General features: G+C 35.7%; 1 long non-coding RNA gene across 2 annotated transcripts in view; it reads right to left on the reverse strand.

Moving 5' to 3' along the window:
• Positions 1–26,278, reverse strand: part of LOC139674041 (uncharacterized) — an 82,005-nt gene that overhangs the window by 32,784 nt on the left and 22,943 nt on the right. For both annotated transcript variants that reach the window (XR_011698256.1, XR_011698255.1), the window contains exons 2-3: positions 24,313–24,442; positions 19,235–19,320 (exon numbers count right to left, since the gene is read on the reverse strand). This is a non-coding gene — a long non-coding RNA (uncharacterized lncRNA). The remainder of the gene's footprint in view (positions 1–19,234; positions 19,321–24,312; positions 24,443–26,278) is intronic.

The raw sequence follows: 26,278 nt of genomic DNA on the forward strand, positions 1-26,278 counted from the left end.
TATGCCTTCATAAATAGCAGCAGCTCATCATATGGTGCTTATGTTTGTGTTTACTGATGTTTGAAGAATGATTTGTAATTGTATTCAAAGTTTCCTCTAAAGTCTATGTACAGATCTGTCTAAGCTTCAGCCACCAAGGTAGGAAAATGCTAACACACATCTGAATAGTCTGCCTAACTGGACAGCCAGCATGAAAGTCTTTGCAGAACATTAATGATCCGGAGACAAGTGGTGATTTATACTCCTATTAGAATTAGATATGTACACTTATATTTGATTTGCATTTTTTAACATGCATGGTTATCAGACTATTCCTCTGTGCCTCCATGTAAGAATTTCAACAAAATAATGGGTGGTAAACACAGTACCTAACACAAATATACTGTTGTCCCTTGATCTTAATGAAATATTCATTAAAAAAGTAGTAAAATCAACTACTTGCTTCGGTATGATGAGCAGAAAGTTCTTATTGGTATTTTGTTCCATATATCTTTTTCTTAATTTTTTTGCCTGTTCTCCCCAACTGTGACATCTCTTCCTGTATTAGCTTTGTCCTCTCCACTTTTAATGTTTACACAGGTTTTTGTACAGTTACTCTGTCGCTGCTGGTCCTTTAGCCCAGAAACAGATATTTCAGCTCATTCTATGAATTTTTCCTACTCTGTGAGCATTTTCTTTTTATTCTAATTCTCCCATACAACCAGGATTGCTTTTGACACAGATGAAAATCAGATATTGTACAAAAATCTCAAATATATATTTTATCATAGTACTCTTATTTTAAAGAGGTCTATTTAAATGCTGCTATTTTCATTTCAAAAGTGCCATGTTATTTAACAGTTGGTGAGTGAGCAGATACAAGTTTAGGATATGCTCAGGAAGCCACATACAACCTCAGCAGTCCTAGATAAGGCCATATTTATGTTAACACTGCACTGTTTACAGCATTTGAAAAATATGGTCACGATATTTCAAGACAGTTTGAAAACAGTCTCTTCTAAAAAAGATTTAGTGTAAAATGAGGCCATGCTAAAGACTGAGGGACTTGAAATTATTTTTTGGATGATCTGGAGAACAACTTTTCAACTCTGACCTTTTTCCCTTGAACAAGACTGGATGATTATGACAAATTAATTTTGTGTATGTGTGGAAGAGGTGAAATAGTTAGTAAGAGCTTTAATACTTAGTGGATGTTTGCTAGATACTTGTAAGGTTGGTCCTAAGGCATAAATCAAAACAGGACTTAAACAGGTAAGTATTAGGCCAAATTCACAGACACCACATAAAACTATATTAAAAGAAGGATTTAGTGCAGAGTGTGTAAAGCAGGAAAAATAATGGTCAGACACTACTACCCTTGCTCTTGATTCTTTATATTTAGCTGTGCACTTCAAGTATCCTTGCAAACATTTCTTCAACAGCATTTAACCTTAATGTCTTTCTCCTAACACAATCATTATAGGTACCATGAATTTGAGCAAATACATGCTACAACTTAGCACGCAAAACTGTGTGTTGTGTGAAAGGGGCCCATGCAATGCTGTTCTGTCCTGCCTTTCCCACTGCGTTATATTTCTCCAATCTTCTAAAGAATTATCTGTCTCCATACACACATACTGAATTCCTGAAAAAAAAAAAAAAAGAAAATCACATTTGCTTTTGTTTTGGACGAAAATGTGCTCAAATTAATTTTATAGCTTTTTCAAATGGGATCTCACTGAGTTTTAGCAGTTTCCTCTTTATTTTCTCATCTCTGTCACAATGGATTATTCATTTAAGTCATCATCAACATTAATTCTCAGCAGCATTAGTGTTCTGCCTTAAACCAATTGGATTTTTTAATACCATTTTCATCTGGGTCCATTGCAGAAACCATATACTAATAGCAACTTGGAGCAAAACTTCATATTATGATTTTTTTTTCAAAGCAGCCATAATATTAGGCTTTCAGAGACTCACTTATATGAGAGTTCCAATACCATTCTGATGCAAGTGAACCTGTCATCAGTCATCCAGTTAATTGTGTATGTCTTGATCCCCTTTTCTATTACAGTCCTTCACATTGAGATCACAATCTAAGATGGGAGTGTCAGCACTAACCAGCTATGTAAGCTCATCCTTAAATACATCAATCATTTTTCTTATTTCTGAGCCAGTTGAAACAAATGGGGAGGAGGGACTTTATTTAGCTGTCAGTTGTGCTGAGAGTACAGACTGCACCTCTGGGAATATGGATACAACACAGAATGCCTGGTGTTCTCATGTTAATATTGATACACTGAATCCTGTTCCAGCTCACTTATTTTAATACTGGAATTTGAGCTTAGGGAATAGACCTAATTTGTAGAGCTTTATTTTCAAATGGGGACAAACTTCACACAATTGTAATTCTTGCACAACTGTCCACATCTCCAGAAATGAGCTGAATTATCATGATTTCACTACTTCAGGATAGAAGCAAGCTATGAAGAAGGCATCTAGGGGTACTATATAACTCCTTCAGAACTTAGTAGTTCAGGTTTCCATTTTACCTCTCAGTCACAAAGGAACACAGATTTTGGTGTCTGCATAAGGAAGTTATATATGAGCACAGACTCCTTCAGAGAGAGTATAGCTGGTCACAGCTCTTAGCTGAAGGATTTATGGGTGGATATATTATGTCTCAGCACCTGTTCTGCATCACAGCTTCTGAAACGGAGAAGGACTGTCCCACAGTGATTTGAGCAAAGAGAACACTGTATTCATAGACAATATGACAGACAAAATTTTGACTCTTACAAAATATTTGGTTCATTAGTTGACTGGTTAGATTTTCTGAATATAGTCAGCTTCGTGCTTTAAAGTTCCACACAGTATTAAACATCCATATCTAAATTTGGGTTACTGCATGATTTCATTATCATCTGTATATATTCTGCCAAAATAAAAAAGACTAAGTTATAAGGAAAAAAAGAAAAAAGGTATAATATTCTGTCGTCACCTCTGCCCAAGTTTGGCCTTATTCTTTGTTAGAAGCCTGGTAAGCAGCCATTCCCAGTGTATGCAGTATATGATATCCAACAGACACAGAAACATCTCAGACCAAAAAGTTTTGTTTTGAAAAACTCTTATGGAGGGGTGTTGCTTAAAAATTAGCTTTGTTCCTTGTTTTACATGGCATTTTCCTTTATGAACAAAAGCAATCACTTTCATTGCTTGAGCAAGTCTTCGTTTTGAAACAGGTGTCCAATGTTTGGTTTCTCATTTGCATCATATCCACAATAACCAAGCTTGTTCCAGACACTTATTTTCTTTTGTATCTGTCCTTTAAAATTAAAATATATTTTTCTAGTGTAATTATTGCTTAGATACTGTCATTCTCTCTGACTTCTATAATGATCATTATCATTGTCAGATTTCAACACCTAAATAATAAGATTAAACCAAGGAATCTGATAAATCAAAAGTTCTGTGGAAATGGTGATAAAAAGGAAGTTTCACTACCTTTACTCAATTTTTTTTTCTGAAGATAATTAAAAAAAAAAATAAAGAAAAAAAACAACAAAAAAAGCAATTCTAAGAATCTGTTTTATGGGAGCAGAGAGAAACAACTTGAATAATAGATGATCCCCAGAAAGAGGCCTAAGAAACCTATAATGAAATAAGAACCAAAAGTTAAACTTTTGTAGGACAGACTAAATCCTGAGGAGTATGGGAGATACCTTACCAAAGGGCATGCTGGCACACAAAATTCTAACCAGCATCTCCCTCACAAAGTGCAACCTGACCCACTACAAGTTGGGATATTCAAGTCAGAATTCAGTCAGAATATTATAAATGGCTCCAATGTTGCTGTGATGGGCCAATTTGGGTCTTGTTTGAAGGCATAATCTGGAACTGACATACTGTATTGTTTGTCATAATTTTGGAGGAATGAGTATGAAGCAGCTTTCAAAGGAATATAGACAAATTTACTCTCAAATGATTGAACAATATATTGCATGTTGTAAGGCAATGAGAGCAGGGGTGCTGCAAACAAGAATAAATTTAATTTTTCAGGGGACAAAAATATAACACAAGAAAATAGCTGACTGTCAGATAGTAGCTTTGAACTTGTTCATTTCAAGGATGGCAAAGATATTAATGAATGCACAGAAGGGTTTGAGTTTAATGGAACCCAACACCATTTTGGGAGTAATTATTGAGATATTTATTTCTGCTGCAGCAATACCCCTCATTTACTTCATCCTCTGCCAGATTTTACAAAATTTGCAATGGGAATTATGGAAAAATAATTCAAGAATTGCTAAACACTCACAGATCCTTCCTGCAGTCAGAATGAATAAGGGTATTAAGAATTAGCACCCTGAGAAAAGACAAAATTATTCCACTGCAGAGTTGTCTACAGACTGCTTCTGAGTTGGGGTAGGTTATGTCCCCACCTTAAATTGTTCATAGACATTTAACAACAGATGGACCTGAATGCACCATCTAGTAATGTGTGTCCAGTGTCTATTTACCCAATAATTAAATCCCTTTCTTTATTAATAGCTTTTACCTTGAGAAAATGTTCTGTATGTAACAGTAAAAATGTTTAAAAGCTCAAATATTTCAGATGTTGTGCAGTTTACTGAAAATACCCTTATTTTTTTCAAAAATATCTAGGTGCCAAGCACTCACTGTTCTCCACTTACTGCAATACAAAATGATTTCTTTACATAGAGAGTATTTGAAAGGTACCATAAAGTGTCTGTTATACGATCTCTTCCTTAATAAGGAAACTCTAAAAAAGAAGGAACCCTTGGTCTTTTTGGTCTAAGTCTAAGCAATTTGAAAGTCTGTGTGTGCTTGATGTAAAGTCTGCTGCTAGTGAACTAATTTAAAGTGCTTGCGAGGAAGATCTAGTATATGTGGGTAATAACCTTCACAGGAAGAAAATAATACAGAAATAGAGAGAGATGTGCTGCACTGAGCAGCTGAGCTGCCAGCACTTCTGTTCCCAGTAATGCTATCTTAGTAGCAATAAGTAGAAATCCACAAGTCTGCCTGCCTTTGGGGGTATGTCGTTAAGTACTTAAGGGTTTTCAGTATCACGATTTCAATGGGAACATTAACAACTGAAAGACTTTCAAGATACACACTTTAGTCCACAGTCCAGAGTCTTTTCCAGCCCCTTGGAAAACTGTAAATTGGAACAAGCCATTGGAAATGTCCAATGTAAATATTTAAATTGATTATTCTTATCTTACTTGTGCATTAACTAAAAAGCCCAAGAGGCTGCCAAGCAAAGAGTCCTGTGGAGTTCTTATTGAAGAACAAGTTACTGCAGTGAAAATACAAACAGGGTTTCTCCTAATTAACTGTATGAATAGAAACAATGTTAGCATTCCACTAAAAACAAAACTGCAGTGGAGGGAAGTCCTTGCCTGTTGAAAAACAAACCTTTTCCTGAAAAAAGTAATGATTACATTTAAATATTTGTTAACTAAACTAGCCAAAGGTCTATTTTTTTCTTTACACAGATGCTTTTTACTCCCCCCAAAAATGAATGTGTCTTAAGTGAGGTATATTTTTAAAAGGGTTTGTATTTTTGTATCGTAACACTTTGACCAAAAAAAAAAAAAAAAAAAAAAAAGGCAGGCTTTTTGTTTGGCTGGTTTGGGCAGTTTTTTTATTATTATTATTTTAATTGTATACAATATGAGGCCATGCTATGGATTCCTCACTCATGCAAGAGAAGTTCTTATTACTGTGGGTATTTCCATTTGTGTACCTTGAAGGACAATTGTCTGACATCACTGCTAAATTTAGGCACCATTATCTATGGTGCAGTGTCATCAGAGGACTGCTTGTGTCACTTACAGTATTCATGTGACAAGATTTCCTTGAATTCTCATGCCAAAGATGAACAATCTCTGCCATATATGGAGGTCTGCACAGAAGTCCACCCTGGAACCACGACAATCTCTACATCTAGTGGCAGCATGACTCCATGTAACACAGCAGATATCTGTATTTTACCTAATGCCACTGCATCACATGAAGTATGGAATTTGATCAGTCCAGTGTTCCACCTCTGCCTACCTATAACCACTGCAGAGTTTCCAAATCCAGTGTTATGTCAGTCTGATGTTGTGCATCAAAAAGTAATATGTGTGCTTTTTTCAAAAGCCTTTTCTATCAGCCTCCTTATGTCCAGTGATGGCACAGGTCATAGACTCAACCAAGAGAAGGTGAAGTTGACTCAAACTCTGGTAATCCAGTGAATAATTTCTTAATTAATTTTAAAGTTTTAGTTACAGTAATGGAAGAATATTTTCTTCAGCATAAAAAATCTTATAGCTTAAATTGAACCAAATTATTTTTTTAAAAAAGCAACGGAAAAATTTCCTGAGAATATTTCTATATTTGTTCACCAAAGGTGAATTCCTGTCCTGAAGAGTGGAGAAGGATTTATAATGAAGCATTGACACTGTCAAAGACATTTGTTGACTTTACTGCCTGGAACATTTTATGCATACATTCCCATGATCTCTGCAGTAATATTGTAACAACAAGAGTAAAGTGTGTTGCAAGCCTTAGGAAGTGACTCCCAGAACGATCTTATTTTTCTTTTCTCATGGAAAGACAAGTGAAAAAATATGAAAATTCACAATTTTTGTATGACACTATATTCTCAGAATATTGATCTTATGAACTAGAGACTGTTTTTTAAAGAGATGGACTAAGAACAGTTTTCTTCTTGACTAGTTTTAGCCACCTTCACCATAGCTATCTAGTCCAGGATTTCTATTTCCTAGTCTTTTCATTACAGAGTAGAATTGGTATCACCAGAGTGTGCAACACTTCCCATATCTGTAACATCTTAGTCATACAGAGTGAATCCTTCTTTTCTTGGGTCTTTCTCTTATAATTGATGTGCACCTGTAAAACCCATTCCAAAATTTTCTCATCATCTCAGTTTTTTCATGCAAACCTACATACATCCAGTGTAAGAAATTTTCTCACACAGATAGGTTATACACAGTTAGATACTCCTAACTCCACAGACCCCACCCTCTGTTTTAGTGTCTCTTACTTTCCCATGCTGGTCATAGCTACCTTAAATTTTCTGTTTGCCTTAAGGCCAAAATCTGTCTCTGCTCATCAAGAATTTCTGAATTGATTAATTACTGTTGCTGAAATATGTTAAAGTGTGAGCAATTGTATAAAAGTAAGTAGAGATAGAGCAAATGGGGAATAGAACAAATCTCATTAGATTACTGACAAGAAATGAATAAAAAAAAATGAAAAAAATCCAATTCTTCTATATGGGCTTAAAATATCAAGAATTATGAGGTAGAATATATATGCATGGAAATGCTTCTAAACTACAAAAAGAATCTTCTGGAGAGAAAGCACATTATATTTATATGTGCCCACATGTATGTGTACATATGTGTGAATATATACATTGTTCAGTGCATATACACACATGTTGTGCATATGGAGCAGGATGAAATATGTGTATTAGTTTGCACTGTCAAATAATAGCAAAAGTATCATGCAGCTAAACATACAAAGACACACTTGTCCCTGAAATCTCGTCACTTTTTCTATGTACTGCCCAGAACTGAACATAGTGTCTGCAGCAAAAGATAGATCATTTCCTTTCTTTCTTTCCTCTGAATGTGCCATCTGACCTAAATGCTCCTCAAAACAACCCAACACATGTTGGTTTAGTTTTCTGGCTTTAAATTTTGAGCAATTTTCCCTCGTTTTTTTCATCATGAAATACAGGAATAATCTTCCTTTTTCATGCATCCAAAATCCCTCCATGACAGTTTCCATTCCCAGATCTCCATTTATGTTACAGATCTGGTGACTATTTTTATTTTTTGTAGTATGGAAAAGTAATCTTCCTGCAGAAATACAATGCCTTTGAATACTCTCCACACACTAATTTTGTCTTTAATATAATTTTCTTCTTTCTCCTCCAGCTGTAGCTGTGTCCTAATTTTAGGTTGTAGAACTTAGTCCATCAAATATAATTCTATGAGGAAGCATTCCTCTCTGACATAATTATCTTTCTATCATCTCTTTTAACTGCAGAGTGGTCCAGAGCTATGTTTTAATTTGAGCCCTGTGTATTTTGATTTCTGCAGGTAGTTACTGATTATTTTTCCATCACAAAAGGGGATTTATTTTATGACGATCACCTGATGATGGGATTAATGGTTTTTCCCACTAAGCCAATACCAGGAAGTAAGCATTTGGGTCCTTGTGCTCCACATGTAGAAAGATCTGTAGAAATTGGAGGAAGTTCATTCATGCACTGGAATGAATGATAGAGGAGGAATATTTAAGCCAAATGTGTGAGAAAAATGTCTCTCAAACTTCCTACCACAGAATGGGTGCCAGAGAAGGAGGCTATGACCACAAACAAGAAAGGAAATTCATCCATTTCTTATTTGCAGGTTCTAGTTTGTGACTTTGGTATAAAACATTCAGCTTTACCTCTGAGATAACTCTCTGAGTTGCTGCACAGCACTGGGTTGCATTTCCTCTGTGCCTTTGCCTTAGTCTGAAAGTTAGGAATTTAGCATGAGATCATGAGATTCAAAATAATACCTTTGTCATTCCTAAACAGATTGGAGGAGGAGAAGGGTTGATAACTCTCCTGAATCAAGGTGTCTAAATTGCCATTTGGGTACCTGAGTACGAGGTTAATGCTGGAATAAACCTACTTAGCAAATTTCACACACCCAAAATTACATCATTTCTGACCTGCCATGTAGGCAAGATCTTCCACCCACCTTACCACTCCCTGCCAAGCTGCACTTGCTCCCTTGTGTGCACCAAAATCCATGCTCCAGGGATGCATGGATAGTGGGCAATAAAACCCACAGTCAGAGTTAATGATGGTCAAATGTGCCTCAACAAGTCCTCAGAGAACTTTTAAGAGCATGAGTGAATTTACAGGGAAAGGTAAAAATGTTTCAGTGAGTCTACACTAGTGTGACCAAAGTAATTTTTGAAAACTAAAATGTTTCAGGGAATTCACCGACTATGCTATTAGTAAGAAAAAATATACAGATTCATACAACTAAGAAATTGCTAAGTTTCTAAATTTTCTCATGTAACCTTTAAAATCAAAATCTCTTTGAAAGCAAATTTGGAAATGGAATAGTAAATATGGGTAAAAGTAACATCACATCATTAGATATTGATTTATATCTCAAGAACACTTTCCAGCTGAGAAACTCTTTAAAAGTTGTGAAAGTTTTAGGATAACTCAGTAACAGTAAATTAGATTGTCCTAGATGATAGTTCCCGTGTTCTTATTAGTGTATCTATGTGTGGACCTAAAGACAATTTGCATAGTACAATCTGCATTATAGCAAGATGGGGCAAGCACAGTGTGTTTACTTTTGTTCAACAATTGCTCATTCTGTAGCCAAAGAATAAGGTGGGGCTGGTTCCTTAATACTTCCTCTGCTTAGCCTTTTATTTTCGCATCATTGCTGTGTCTCACATTTGAGGTATAGAAAGTAGCATCTTAAAAGCCTTTGAGGACTATCTGTTTCACTCTTACAGTGTCTCAACAGGACTTCTTGGCTAAAGAATGCACCATGCTAACAGAAGATGTTGAATTCCAAGTTCACCACTGTGTATGAGAGCACTGCAAGATCAGGTCTGCATGCAAGGATGGCAGGGGTTCAGTAAATAAAACAGATGAAAGGTTGTTCCCTCACTCAAAATAAGATGGCATTGCTCACATCTCTACAGGTAAAGACTTTTCTCTCACCTTCACCTACACTGTGTGTTGCAAATAGTATGTAGCCTGTGCTATGCCCTGAAGCACACGCCAGTATGTCTGGGAAAGTCTTAGCCCAGGTTTTGTGCCAGGCAGAAGACTAACAATTAATGAGTCAACAAAGTGGGAGACTGCTTAAAACTGTACTGCAACCCTGAGTTTATTGTTTCAGATGTACCTCTGACAATGAATGAGGTGCCTGTGTGGGTGGGGTGTTTTTCTTCATCATGGAGTGAAATGAAGTCAACATGAGCAAGGGGTTCCAACCAAACTTAGCAATTGTTTATATCAACTTCATCAAAAGCAGAAGCTGTCTTTGGGTATCACCATTTTTCCCTGCCTGTCCTGAGGTCCTTCATTCTTTATTGCACAAATGGGATGAATTCCTGAAACACTCTTTGGGTATTTTAAGGTGACTCTCAAAACTATAAAGAATTCTTCATTAATATTTTGCCAGTGTCAGAATTTTATTGCATACCAAATATACCCTCAAGAACCTTATGCATTTGTTTTAAATGGCCTGCTGTTTTATTAAGCTAGCTGTGTTAAGTTTATAGCTTTCTAATGAAACTCTTATTTGGGTTTCTTTTCAGTGGAGAAGTGTCCTGTGGCCCACATCACATGTAATGTGGTCACAGCTGTTTTAAAAGGTAGTTCTCAGTGGACCTCAGAACAACTTAGTCTACATAAATGGTGGCTTTCCTTCATGACCTTAATGAATGACTGTTTAACCTTCTTTAGTACTCATGAAAGGGAGAAAAACAGCATCCAACTGTGTTGGATGACAGGATGTCTTGAGAATTTCTGCAAACATATATCCTCCTTTGCTATGGAACAGAGCCATCCAGCATAAAAAGCCACTATTTAAAGTTTCTCTATTATTTTGGAGCTGAAAGCATAAGATGCTCCCATTGTGTGCTATGTTGTCAGCTCTGCTTAGTCTTTACATAATTAGAATTATTTCAGAGGTACACAGGAAACAAATTTTGTGACATTTTTAATAACTTAGTTCCACTGCTTTATGTGGCAAATACCAATGTGATGCTGACATGCTACATAGTTTTATATTCTAACAGTGGTTTTGATTTAGACACACTTCCAGGTTCATTTAGACAGCCCTCACTCCTTTAAAAAAAAAAAGGTGTTTAGAAATTCCAGTACTGATTATGTTAAATGAACTTTTCATGTCCAAACACCACCTCTCATGTCTTTTATGCACTGGACTGGATTAAGACAGAAAAACTGCAAAAGAGGCACTCAGCAGCAAAGAGGAGCCCATTGTCACACCACATTTTCTTCAAGACTGCATGGTCACAGACACAAGACTCCTATGAAATCAATTGAGTTTTAGTAATAGTTTACTTAGAAACAGTAATTAAACTAGTTTCAAAAATTACATCAACTATATACTTAGTAGGAAGAATGATCTGGAGTTAAAGTTGCACTTTTGGTTTCTTTGACATAGATTTCAAAAAAACATCTGAATGTTGAATATCTAAATTAAGATTATGAATTTAAGATTATTTCAAGAGAACTGAAATTTGCCACTCCTGTCAAGTCCGCATGCTTTAGACACACACATCCTGAAGATGGGTGTATTAGGTTTCCTCTGGGCAACTATAACCAAAAGACAGCAGGCACTCAGGGGTACTTTAAACCAAGCTTGAGACTGTCAAGCAAGCATGCTCTAAGAACACCAAAAGGACAAAGCAGATATGCAGAGATGTGTTCTTACACTTCACCAGTGGAATTTCAGTATAACCAGTGCCTGGGTGGCATTGCAGAGGCCGCTGTCCAGATTGTGCTGCATGTCCACTTCCTGAGACCCAAGTCCATTTATTATATCTGGCACTGTAAATCTAAAAGTTAAAGCACACAGAGCTATTATTAGATGTCAAAACTCATTAAAAAATTAGGACAACAGTATTCTGGTTCAGTAAACCAAAAAAGTGTCCAAACACTGTGTCTGTTCACCCATGAAATATCTTTAGAACTCAAGAGGTGCTCTCTGCTGCAAGCAGTTTTATTGTCTTTTGTGTAAGGTAATTTCCATTGCCACCTGTGTTAGAAAAAAAAATTTGGATATAAAGGTATAAAATATCTAAAGAAAATTTTTACCAATTAAAAATGCATTTGGTTCTTCTGTACATGACAAAGAAAAAGCAGATGGCATAATAAGATGAGAACAAGGGGAAATTTGCAGATCAAAATATCTAATTTTCTGTGTTAGATGGAGTAAATTACTTCAGGAGGTAATAAACAGAAAATTAAAAAGATGAGAGAGAACAGTTACTTGGGTTTTTTCTTATCAGCATGCATGGTGGTGGAGATAAATGCTTACATTACCCATTGTTCTGGTCTGGTTTCCTTTTTGACTGTCCGGGAAAACTCTTAGTAAAACATTGACAATTGATGGAAGTTCAAAGAACAAGCAACTTGATTTTTGTTTGAGAAATAAAAATCAGAAACTATTTAATAATGTTATTAATTTAACTTCCTCTTTGAATCTGTAGGTCATGTGTTGCAACTCTTTGCAAAGCAAACACTGAAGAAGGCAGCAGTCAAATAGTCCCTGTAAAATGCAGTCAGTTGTTACTTTCAGAGGCAAATGTGTTCATTTACTCTATAACTCATGGTTATGCAGACATGACTACATGCTTCATCTCCCCTTCCAGGAACTTGTTTTTTTATAAATCCAATGAGGTCTTAGTTCACAATTCAATCGAAAAAATGTTACACTAAAGAGAGTCATATTGGTGATGCCGAAAATTGTGCTATTTCTCATCTCAGTTGTGCTACAATAGTGCATTAATTTTACCATTACAGAAGAAAAGAGTATAACAAAGCCTTGATCAGGGATTTTAGAAGTTTTGCAACTGTTTCATAGCTGTGTTGTGTGAGTAGATAACATCCTGCACTTCTGTCTCAATTCCATATCTAGTTTAGTTTTACAATGCTGGTTAGATTATCAAAATGAAAAAGAGTGACAAATTAACACAATGTTATAAATTCTTTATCTGCAAATCATTATATGAATCAGTTCTTCAATATCTTGTGTAAAAAACAGATTTAAGACTGACACATATCCCAGGAAAAAAAAAAGAAACCAACCAAAAAACAAAACAGTATGTGCAGTAATTTTCCCTACTTACAAGTAGGGAATAAAATGCTGGTATTTATTATATTATTTACATGAAAGAGTCAGAAACACTTGCTATCATTTTATAGAAAGGAGATTGCCTTAAAGTGTTAAAGGCAAACCAAAAAATAGTAAAATTGTATTCTCAATTTTACCTGAGAATTTGGTGAATAAAATAAGTAAAGCAACCTAAATTTTATGGTCTGACTAATAACCACTATTACTTACAAATTCTTCTTTCACTAAAATTTCCTTCTGCACTCTGACTAGCAATGCTGATATTATCTTTAAGACTTATTACTTTTCCTTTTACCTCTCTATCATCATGCTTAGCAAGGACTAAATGTAAGCAACCTGAGGAATGAAAGGTGGAAATGAAGGACACTTTTCCAACATAAAAATTGCTTAATTAATGAATCAACTTATTTGGAGATGCTGTGAGATGTTGAACTTTGCTTGGATTCCTTTCAGAATGCACATTTAAGTCTAGCACATTGTATTTTACTTAGTAGAGACACAGGGGAAATTTGAAATTGTGATAATAGCTGGTTCAGTCTTTAATTGAACTGTGTGAATAAAAATCTATACGTGAGAGAGATTCTGAGAGACTAAGATTGCATGACTGTAAACAATACTATCATTTAAATATATGTGTGAAGTTTTCCCAGGAAGTGGAATCTTATACCTATACAAAACATCCATCTCAGGATTGAGTACAGTTTCTGCCACTGTGCAAGTAATGTCCCAGAGGTAGAAATGCAGATGGATATTCAGAAACTCGTTGGCAAAGCAAAAAGCGAGTGCAACAGTATCTGGTTATCAATGGCAAAAAAGAAAGAATAAAGAATATTTTGTGTTCTGAAATGATAAGTCATTCATACTCATGCCACCATTTTTGTCTCAAAAAATGTCTTGTCAGTTTTGGGGAAGTTTTAAAAGAACATTCATAATTTAAAATCACTATATTCTATGTATTTTTTTTCATGTCTAAGACCATGTGGAAGTATTCTGAATCTTGCAGAGTATCTCCTGTGCGATTTACCCATTCATAACTGTTTCTCACTAGAATCATAAGATTAAAGATGCTTTCATCTGGGAACTCTACATAACTCAGCAAGTGCTAGTGCTGGCTCATGATAATATTGGCTTTTAGATTATTCTGTTCACTATTAGCTTTCTTTTAGCATCCTTGTGTCCACAAATATTAGGAATGAAATCTTGGATCCATTCTCTATCATTAATAAGCCTTTTTTGGCATCCTACCTATTGAAAAGAAAAATTGGATTACACAGAATTAAAGTCATATCTCTACTATAGACATATAATTCTTAGTTAAAATTATATACTTTCTTACCAACAGATATATTTACATGAATCAAGATCCTAGAATGGGCTGTGTGCTCCTCTAACTTTGCCAATAACTCTGTACCCAATGACTTGGCTATACCTATGTGCTATTTTTGCCCAGTGCTGACAACTTCAGATTACGTGTCCTTACAATGATGGAAGATGCAGTTAATAGTGTAAATCATATGGCCAGTCATGGTGAATTGCATTTAAAATATCTTGGCCCAGGATTTTTTTTCTTGGATCTCTCCTCATTGATGAGAATTACTAGAAGATTATCCAAACCAAAATGCCTTTGCAAAAACATAACCATACGCTGGATATTTCAAATCTACTCAGAAACCAGAACCACAAACCTATTGGTTTCTTCTTCTCTGGCCTGATTTAAGCCCAGATCTAAAGTCTGGGTGACAGTAACATACAAAGCTTTAGTGCTGCCTTACTTCTCTTACTTCCAGATACAAAGATGAGTCCTGATAGCCAAAACACTAAGGAGGTCAAGGCACAAAGAAACAGGTTGTGAGTGTCCCACTCTCCTCAGTTACACCCTGCAGGTATGTCAGTATATTTCTCTTTACAAGGGAATATTAAGAAAAGATTCATGAAGCCAGTATGTACAGCAGCTGAGTGTGTGTAGGATCTGTGTGCAGGGAAAGAGCCAATTACTTTGTTTTAGTAAGCTCCAAACTAGAGACTGAAATTTTTAGCTTTCAGAGTAGCAAGCAGCAAAAATTTCACTCAAATTTCCCAAGTCTTTACATTTTAATGTAATAGTAAGTGACACCAGTCTGTGCTAGAGGTGAGCAGGAAATTTCAGAATGTAGGTACAAACCACATTGTAATGCAATATATGCTTCATTATGTCTTCCAGTTTTCATAATATAAAGCTAAAGAGTTAATGTCACATTCTGAAAAAGAATTTTTTTTCTTCTGTCTTTTAAAGTAAGCATTTGGTTGGCTTCCCTGTCCAAAATATATTCTCTGTTAAATCAGGTGTGGAAATATTTATTCTCACATCTGAGTGAGCCAGATTCTCTCTGACTATTAATTTTGTAAAGTAGATGATTGCCTTGATTGCTTCACCTGATTCAGTCAAGGTGGAGTTAGAATGTAAACGAAAAACAAAGCTTCTACTTTAATCTTTGCCTTGGGCTTGACCTTGAATTCCTCGAGTTCCTACTTGTCTCGTTCGTTCCAGTACAAGATCTGGAACAATTTCTTGTGCATTATTTGGGACAACTATTCAAAGATGGTGAAGAAATGCAACAAAAGGTAAAAAGTAATTTTGGATACTTCATAGTGCTTACTTATTCCCTTTCTTCAGGGATTCAGTTCAGGGAGTCAACAGGATGCTTATCCTCTGTCTGCTCTGGCACTGTCAGTGCTGCTATTATAGGTGCTTGATTTACAGACTAAATTTCACACCGCAAATGCAGCCTGGCAAGAGTAGTATCCTAGTAAAAGACTGTACCATCATACTTGTTATGGATGGTGATAAGGATATGTAAATCTTATTAAATGCCAGGTATCTGTTATAGTAAATAACCAAAAAGTTCATGCCCAAAGAAATAACTGACTGACAGAAGTATGTCTAAGTAGCCCTATGAAATGTGTATTTGCAAGTAAGATAAATTATGTGTTAAGGGATTAAAATGTGAACTCAGTTGTGTAATGATGCCTGTCAGTGTTCTATATTAACAATTACTACACCTGTTGTTGTTAAGATGGGAGGTTATGGCTTTATGATCCCAATGAGTAGATTAATAGCAGTATGAAGATAACAGAAAGAAAAAAAACAGGGAATAAAAAGAAACTTATTTCAATTCATTATGAAACCAAATTCAATAAACTTGTCTAATGTAAACACCATGTAAAGAAGGTACAAGAAGCCCAGGACTTTCATCTTACTGTGGATATTACAGGCACGGTTATTATCAAATACCTCATAGTATTCACAAAAAACACTCCATATTTTAGATACTCAAGACTCTTTTTATCTTCCCTGGGTTGAGCAAGTCTCACTAAATTTCTTACTAACTTTTCATTTTAGAAATTTTATATCTGACCCTAAATCTATTCCATGTTCGGCAAAGGAGATGATGGAGAAGGGACTCTGCAGCACAGAAAATCCTTCCACCTGTACAAAAGTCAAGCATTTGTTATTTTATGAATGGAAAAATTAATAGGCCACGTGTAACAGAGGTGCAGGGAAAATTTGTGTGCTCAGAGTTTGAACAGCTTATATGGAAGAAGTGTGGCAAAACCTCTGGTGATTACCCCAGCAAGAATTCTGAAGGCTCAAGAGATGGTTAGGACACAGAGGTCTTCAAAGAAAAGAAGAAAGGGATCTGGTCATTATTTAGAAGTCAAGAATAAGGGGGCTGAGGGGAGATGTCATTTCTTTCAGTAAAATACCTAATGCAAGAATGTAGGTAACACAGAGCACACTCATCTTTGTAGTTCCCAGTGATATGACAAGGGGCAACAAACAAAACTAGGAAAACAGAAAATTTCAATTAGATGTAAAGAAATGATCTCCCTAAAATCTGTGGGTACCCTTACTTTGTAAAGGGTACACTAGTGTTTCAACACGGTTTTCTCTTTAAATGCTGAAATACCATACTTTTATACCATGAAAATACCCCACTAAAACAATTACAAAATATTTGTAAAAGGATAGAATGAGTCTGGATATACACAGAATTCCAGCTAAGTCCCTGAGATCCACTCTTACATATGTCAAGGTATATATTGATTTATGAAAACAATGTACAGGCAATGGAATATTTACATTAAAAGCATTGTAGCATCTGAGGAAATAAATGTGATTTAAAAAACTGGAGATGACAGAAAAAAACAACATAAAGAGTAAATGAATGCCTCAGTTACTGCTTATTTACATTTTTCAGTTTGCCTTGAAATTAGCCTCCTTATCTGCAGCAAACGGGCCACATTTCTTAATATTTCACTGAACCAGTAAGTAAGCATTTTAATAGCTCTCCAAATTGTATAATAATCTAAAATTATGGATGTATGTATTACATGATCTGTGAAATTTTCTTCAGGCTTTTTATTGCCAAAGGAATTAAAAGGGAATTTGGATGGAATATATTTTCAACTGCAGAAATTCTGGTGACACTTTTCCAAAGGAAATAAAGCATAGTCTGCTCATTTTCTTGAAAGATAGATTCTGACCCACTAAAATAGGATTAGAAGCATATGGCAGCATTTTCTTGCACCATGGGATGGATTATGTACACTCCACAGAGGCCATGAGAGCTCTTTTCAACATTTTTGTTGCCTGTATTCAGGCAGTACCTTACTCAGGTTCTTGTTTAGTTTGGGATATGAATAACCCTAACTCTTCACATGTGCTGTGTATGTGAAGAGTTGTGTTCTGGTTTTCAAGGATGGCTTACATGCCTGCAAACTTTTCTTTCAGCTAGAAGGCTGCAAATTTCTCTTTCATTCTCTTTCTCTTTATTTTATTTTTTTAATAACAACAGAGATACTTTTCTTAGCAATAGGTGTAAGGAAAAATATATCTTGGCCAAACCCCAAAGTATTTATATTTATTTTTGTATATAATATATTGAAAAATTTGAGGAGTGTGTCTATATACCTCTTGTATGATGATGTACCTATTTTATATCTGTGGGGGTTTTGTCATATATATTTAAAAATTAGGAAGATCAAGGTTACTCAGCCCTATTACTCTTCAAGAGAAAATATTGCATGACACTCTCCATAGCTGTAAAGCTTGATTGGAGACTGGCAGCTTTTAGAGAACATAATGTATTTGTTACACAACAATGTGCTTCTTAGATCTTGTCCTTTGTCCCAGAGAGAAAACTAGGTTAAACTTAATATGGTTTGTATGTAGATAGGTGTTAGCAGAGAACTGCATTTTGTAACCAGATGTTAGGCAACAGACCATGCATTTCATTTAGTTTGGAAGCAAAAAACCTGTCACTCAGGTAGAATTACACTTTGAGAACATTAATTTCCATTATATAAAATGCTTTCTAAAGCAGAAGGAGGGTCAGATTCTTCTTTTACTTCCTGACTTATAAACACAAAACTCCAGTAATTCAAATGGCTGGAGAAGTGAGGAAAAGACATTAGTCAGTCATTCTGGACTGCTACTGCATATAATAGAAATTGCTCTTGCTCTTTTATGAGGATCACAACATTGCTTACAAATAACAACAACATCTCACACCATCTGTCTTACACAATGCAATACACAATAATATCCAGATAAGAAAAATGAAGCCCAAAATGGAAGGAACACAAGTTTCTGAGCTTTTAGAAATTCAAAAAAGTTCTCTCCTTTTTATGCTGGTAGCAAACTCTGTAACTGTTATTCTTCAATTATAGCAAAATATAGGATGGAAAAAATTGTCTGATTACCAAAAATATTCAAAATTATTATTGCAGATAAAAAATTATTCCACCACTTGAAATGTATGGAGCTGTCTTTATGGTGTGAATTCATCCTCTCCTAAAGGACCTAAAAACTTGTCATTTTTTGATGCCCATTCGGATTACATCTGTTCACATTTCAATGTAGAAACTAGAAACAGAAAAAGTTCATTCTTTCTTCATCTTCAATGGAGTAACTACTTTCTGACAGATGCCTTAACAGCATTATCCTCAAAGCTAAAAGGGCAATCTAAAAATGGAAAGGCAGGAGTCCTGTTGTAAAAGTTATCATTATGGGGTTATTATATAAAGAGTGTTATATAATTGATGATCTGCACTGTTCTGCTGTGGTAGATCAAATCATATTGTCATACATCTTCCTTAATCTCAGGATACTTCAAGTCACATCTCACTTTCTACCAAGAGTTCCAGATGCACCCTGAGTTAATAAAATGCCTGCATAAAATCATAATTGAAAAATTAAAGTAATTTGATTTGATCACTGACTATAGAGTCTGAAAATCTGTAAATTAAAAGTAATGACATACCAACATTTTACAGAGGGCAGAGGCAGACAACAAGGAGGTGCTGAAATTATTGCTTGACCTGCAATCCTGGAGCCTCCAACAATGGTCTGAGTAAAAAAAAAAAATATGAAGTCTTACAAGGGAATAGTCTTTCCACTAAGTGACTGCATCTCCTTTATCAGCTGTACCAGCCTACTAAGAAAGTGCTAGGTAACCTAGTTTTGATTAAAAAGCAAAATCAAAACATAAAAATCTAAAACACACACACAAAAACCCAAACCCAAGCCCAAACCCAAACCCACACAAAAAAAAAAAAAAAAAACAAAAAAAAAAAAAACCAAAAAAACCCCAAAAAAACAAAACAAAACAAAACAAAACAAAAAACCCCCCAAATCTCAAACAAATGGGATATTGAGATGAGTGTCTCCTTGATGCCTTAGCAGGAAGGCTAGCCAGTGCTGATTAGCATGCTTTTGCAGATAGCTCAGAGATGACCATAGATGGCTAAAAATTACTGGCAAGAATATGATGTATGCTTCTGGACACATCAGCAGACAGAAGTACATTGACAAACCAGAACATATTTGGGCATGACTCAAAATTACTCAGAGGGTGACTAATGATATCTTCAACATTTATAACTATTTGTAGGACAATAAAAGAACCATTTACAGGTAAGGAGTAAATTTACAAATCTTAAGTTCAGAAAAATGTAGGTAGAGCATAAGGAATCCTAGGTTAAGAGAATTCCTTATCTCAAGTGTAATGAGGTGTTTGATATTATTAGGTATAGTGAGGGAAAATACAAAGTCTAGAGCACACACAAGAGAGAATCTGGGCCTGATACCATTTCTTGCTCAAAGGAAATGTACTACTTTAGAAAGAAATATGCTAAACCTGATAGAGGAAGAGGTCTTTTGTACTGCAGAAATGCACACTTTTAGCAGAGGATTGAAATATTATTCTTGTAAAATGGACTATGCTATTGTAATGCAATGCCTGAATTCCACTTAGTTAAGAACAGCTGTAGCTTAGTTTTGGTTTTGTATTCCCTGAGTTTTGTGAATTAAAAAATACCTCATGAAGACCATTGGATTATGTGCTTAGCTGCTGCAGTCTGTTTAATTCTCCCTGTGAAGAAAAATTACTCAAAAATCACCACAAGGAGTCACTGACTCAACCCGTGTGGTAGCTGTCATATGTTGACTATGATAATGTCCAGGGTAAGTTTGGACCACTGTCCTTTTCAGCTTTCTGGAAAAGACATCAGGAGGACATGATAACACACCTCTGACAGTTGTAGAAAAACATTTACTGATACAGAAATAGACTGTTCCAACGGGAAAGGAGGAGACTGAGGAGAGATTTCATCTCAGTTACAACTTCCTCATGAGGGGAAGAGGAGGGCCAGGCACTGATCTCTTCTCTGTGAGGACCGGTGACAGAACCTGAGGGAATGGCCTGAAGTTGTCTCAGAGAAGGCTTAGGTCAGACATTGGAAAAAAGGTTCTTTACCCAGAAGATGGTTGGGCACTGGAACAGACTCCACAGGGAAGTGTTCACAGCACCAAGCCTGACACAGTTCAAGAAGCATTTGGGTGATACTCTGAGGCAGATGGAGTGACTCTTGGGGATGATCCCGTGCAGGGACTCAATGGCCCTTGTGGGTGCTTTTCAACTCAGCATATTCTGTATTTGATATTCATAATCTGGAGGTTTGAGAATGAAGCTTGTCTTTTTGTGATAATTGGGAGGAAAAAAATATATGAATGTAATTGTCTTTTTTATAAACAGTGTTCATAGAAAAAGTTGCCTTATAAATAATTATAGGGTAGGAAACTTTAGCCCATGCATGACTGAGGCACAGTAGTTTAAAGTGATTGTCCGAATACTTTGAATTGACTAAGCACAACTTCCAGAGGGCTGACAGTCCACTGCCAGTTTTGTGTTACCGGGGCTGAGTGATCCTCTTATCTATTCTCTCCTGTAAATTGAATATTGAATTGTGCCTTGCCTGGAGCTACTGAAAGTGTCTCTACAGAGAGCAGAGTGGCTCAGCAGTTCAGATACCAGTGGGTCAGGAGAGGAGAAAGGGCAGAGTTTAGCTTTCTCCCAAGAGTTCCAGAGATTCTTGATGCTCATTGAGATGCTATTTAGACAGTTAAAGAAAATACTATATAAGTAACATATGGCAAAGACAAATAAGAGCCACTAACAGATATTATTTTAGCTCCTTTCATGGCAGGTCACTTCTACTGACCCTGGGGGTTGTAGGGCTACCTGCATCACTACTGTCCCTCTCCTGTTTGGCCTCTGAGAGAGTCTGCAGAGCAGTCTCTGGCATGCCTGAAACTAAAGCCACACCTCCAAATTCTTCCCCAAGCTGTGTTCACCTGTGCTTTTACAATCCATGTCTTATGCCTGCAGTTGGCACATGCAACAAATTCCCTTGTGCTTTATGTTTTTGTATATAATTTAATTTCCCTTTAGAGAAAGATATATTCCCTTTCTTGTTTCTTTGTAATCATCCTGAAAAGTTTTTGTTCTCATGTTGTGCCACTCCAAGGCTTTTTCCTACCAGAACTAAACAATATTTCAATAGACACCTTCTCAGGATTCCCACCAAAGTGTGAGGATTGTCATCTCTAGCCACAGCCTGTGGGAGATACAGTTGAATGAGGTCAGGGCAGCTATAACACATTCTTCCTTTCATGTCATGCTTGCTGAAGGTAATTTATTGTTTTTCAAGAGATTTTTTTGTTCTTATTCTTTGAATGGGATACTCAGGATATGTGAAAACAGCAGTCATGCTGTCATGCTGGTGCACTAAAGTAAGGCAGGTCATACAGTAGGATTTACTAGCCTGGCTGCAGTTCTCAAATGATGCAGCTCTATGGTACCAGTACAACTCTTTGGCAAGCTTAGAATGGGAGAAAAGCAAGCCCGTATGTATGAACCAATGGTCTGGTTGCAAAAGAATGTGTAGACATACTTATTATTTATTTATTTTAAAGTAATGCAAAAGTCTAAATAGTATATCACTGATAATTACAAAATAAGCAGTGCCCATTTCAGGCAGAAATTCACTTGGGAAATGGTTAGATTCTATACTTCTTGAATAAATTGAATTTTAATATAGTAATTTTGAATTATTATCAGATCACAAATCTTGAAGAAATAAGGAAAGGGAAGGGTGGCACTACACTTCCCCTTCTACTCTGCTGTAGTTAAAAGGAGAAGGAAATCCAGTCATTTGTACATCACCCTCATTATCTATGAATAAGAATCAAATCATAAAATTTGAAGGAAGCAGTTTTAGAAGACTCACTTGAAATACCTATGTAAAATTACACTCAAATCTTAATGTGTTCTGATTACGGTATAGGAAAGAATTTTTTATGGAGATCTTTGATCCAGCCCATTTTATGGTGCACAAGGTTTCGTTGTTATCAGTTGGGCCCATATTTTCCCATTAGCATTTCATTATTCATTCAAACTCTGTCACAGTTAATGTTCATGGGGCATTTCCCCGGAGTCAGTATAAGTACCTAAGTGAATTGCATATGCAAATTTTGAGTATAATGAAGTGCAGATTCAAAATAATAGCCACAAACCAGGAAACCATTTTGAACAATCTGGGCTATAAAAGTATAAGAATGGTCAGTTGTATTGTCAGTTGTATGAACTAAAAAAAAAAATTGCTACAGAAAACAACAGGTTAATATTATATCATATTTCACTTCACACTAACCTTGTTTTCCCAGCTCTTTGTCTCCTTTAGTCAAGTGTTAACAGCGTGCAAGATTTTAATGCAAGAATGCCAACATCATAATCTTTTTTTCTTAAGTGTGTCCCATAAGCAGATAAATAAAATTTGTATAATATATCCAGGCCACTAAGGAATAAAATTTTCCTTAGGATTGTCCACTTTTTTTAATTTGAAAAAGAGAAAAAAATCCTATCCAACCAAATTATGTCAGAAAACAGCTATCTATATTTTATGCCTGAGTCATAGAATGAAGGCATCACCCTAACGCTTTGATGACATTAGAGGAGAAAATCTTTTATTTTCTATTTGGTTTTGCTGTTTGTCTTATACTAGTGGTGCATTAAAAAGCACCTTTTAGCTCAAAATCTTAAGGAATGTTACAGAAATTATGACTCCAGTCCTCTGTACATATGGGAAAATAAAAAATGCAGTGGAGACTGACTAGCTGAAGTCATTTAGCAAATTAATGCTTAAATTAGGATCACAAACTCCTCATGAGTGGTTCTTTGAGCATGGACAGAACTCAAATGACATCCAAGGATTTCTGATGCCTGTAGATATCTATTTGTGTTGAATAGCTTGGAGGATAAACTTTATAAATTTGTACTGAGCTAAAGCAATCACTTGTTCTGGATTTATACTGCAATAAAGTCTTTTTTCTTGGTTGAATATATCACTAGTTCTTATTGTCTGCTAATCTCATCCCTTAGCAAATAACTGATAAAGCTCCACAGGTCACAACATATATCTTTTCATCAGGAGAACATACATGTGAGCTATGGCAGAGTTATTCCTTAAAGCTCACTGCTGGGGGAAAGAACCAGATCTCCCCCTACTCTGACAATGAAATAGTTGGAGAACAGAGTAGTCACTGATATTTCAATCAGCAGATCATTAAAATAAACTGCAAGTTAAAGGTTGGATTCTGATGAGCCAACCTGAGCTGTCTAGAACTTATCTAAAGTTAGATAAATTTAGATAAGTCCTCTGTGCTCTTCTTCAGTCACCTGAAGGAGATTGGCCACTGCAGAGGACAATCCATGATCCCTAGTTTACATATGTTTTTAACATGGAAAGTGGCATCCTCTGGAGGTACTTCTGTCTCTTGACCGTAGAGGACACAGAGGCAAATAATTTAGAAAATATGTGAATACACATGGTTAAAATTTTTAAGAAAAGTCTTACACTAGTTAAAATATTCCATCATCTAGACTGTTTAGGTGTCACTCATATAGATTTCTACATTGTCAGATAGATCCTACTTGTAGTAGTGTGAGACGCCATGTTAAAATAATAATTAAATTAATAGTCTCCTGTTTTACTTTCCTACCTCATTTGTTATAAGCTTTTCCCTGCTTTCTGCTTCCACTTGATTAGTAATGAGGTTGTAACCTTTCCCAAGTGTGAGACTCCACTTTCAACGAATCTCTTCAACAACCCTGTCCCAAAACTGAGTATTCCTGCAAAATTCCACAAAAAAAGACAAGAAAATCAGATTATTATATTAATAATTACAAGAGGTATAATAAATATTCATTTTTATCTCAACTTACAATATTATTACTTGTAAACAATAACAAAACATATATAATGGCCTAAAGGTGAAAGCTTCTGAGCCTGTATGGTAAATTTCAACTGCATGTCCTCAGCTTAGTATAGAAAGCAAGTGTTTAAAAGTCTGGCTGAATCAGTGCTTCAAATCGTGAGCATTTCCTAGAACACCAAAGGTTGATGATATAATAACATAATCTTTCAGGGAAATTTTGAAAAGCTATACTAAAAACTGATGATGTTTCTTATGCAACATTTATCATCAAAATTGTTTGCTCCACTTATTATTTGACATAGCATTAAGTTTATATCAACAATAAAAAAGTCTATTTGAATATTTGCAAAAAACCCACTTACATATAGACTAGAGAACATTTTGATTCTGAGCAGAGTAATATGCGGGTTTTTCTCTGTACACTGAATTGGAGAGAAAACCAAATCTATCAAACTACCCAAGAGCTTGTGCAAGATATTTAACAGTCTATCTCAGACTAAGAAATAGATTGAAAGTTTCCACCTTATTCATTGTAATTCTGTCTCTTTAACTTTGCATTTTTAAATGCTTTTTTTTTTAGGTCAATTCAGAGTGCTGAAGTAAATGAAACAGACTGTGAATTAATTTGGTGTGGGCAGAGATAAATCAGTGATTAAGTATTAAAGGCGTGTGATAACCAGAAGAAAATATAGAAATATAGTGAATAAAGAAATCTGAGAGGGTGGCGTTTTTAAAGAGTTTGTCTTGTTAATAACAGTACTGTAAATATGGCACAATTGGAGATTGTATGTGTCTTAATTCCACAAGTCAATTCTATGCACTGTTCCACTGACTGTTATTACGCACAGTAACACTTTGAACTTTCACATGCCTGTATTTATTCAACAGATGGCAGAGCTTGTGAGAGGATCAAACACCTTCCTGACAAGAGAGCAGCTCATTTTGTGCAAGGAAACTGCCAGATATCTTTACTGGATGGTAAACAAACTGATAGCCTGCTTCTTTTCCCAGGAGGAATTAGCTGCATGCACCAGCCACAAAGAGGACAGAGAGGCATGAGCTGCCAAATCCTGCAAGCCTTAATTCAGTGTCGGGTAAGGAGGCACTGAATGGACCTTGCAGTAAATTGCAAAATTACGCTGAGATAGAAAGTTCACCCTCAAGCCCTGTATCATCTGGATAATAAACACTTATGGAAATATTCTCTTAAATGTAATAGAGAATGAGAATCTTTCTGTGGTTTTCTATATTAGTCTACAAAATCATTTTGTTTAAATAACTCCTAAAACAACTTCAGCATTGCTTTATGGCTTTATCAGAACATGATCCAGTTATTGGAACTGAACAGTTTTAACTGTACGGAATTTCTTATAGAAGCTCCTTTACATCGAAGCATGTTGTTTTCATTTCTGACAGGTCCCCAGGACTTTTTAGAACAGACAGTACCTCAGCATGAACTTCTCACCAAAATTTATAAAGGACATCAGACCTAGCTCTGTAGTTCCTTGTTCCAGCTTTAAAGTTGGCCAGCACAGAATTCACTGATTTACACCTCCTAAAAAAGGTTTCAAGATGAGTGAAACAATGTTGAAAATACAAGAATATGAATTACTAAAACCTGCATGAGTCAGTGAAACACAGAAGGAGGGGAAAGTCCAGTGGACAGTCCTTTATAACAGCAGCAGACACTGCTTTCTGAAGTGCCTTTGGAAACAGGAATATGTACACTGTTGCCCAGGTGACAAAATCC

The sequence above is a fragment of the Pithys albifrons genome, chromosome 7 (assembly GCF_047495875.1).
Source record: "Pithys albifrons albifrons isolate INPA30051 chromosome 7, PitAlb_v1, whole genome shotgun sequence".
NCBI classification, from domain to species: Eukaryota; Metazoa; Chordata; class Aves; order Passeriformes; family Thamnophilidae; genus Pithys; species Pithys albifrons.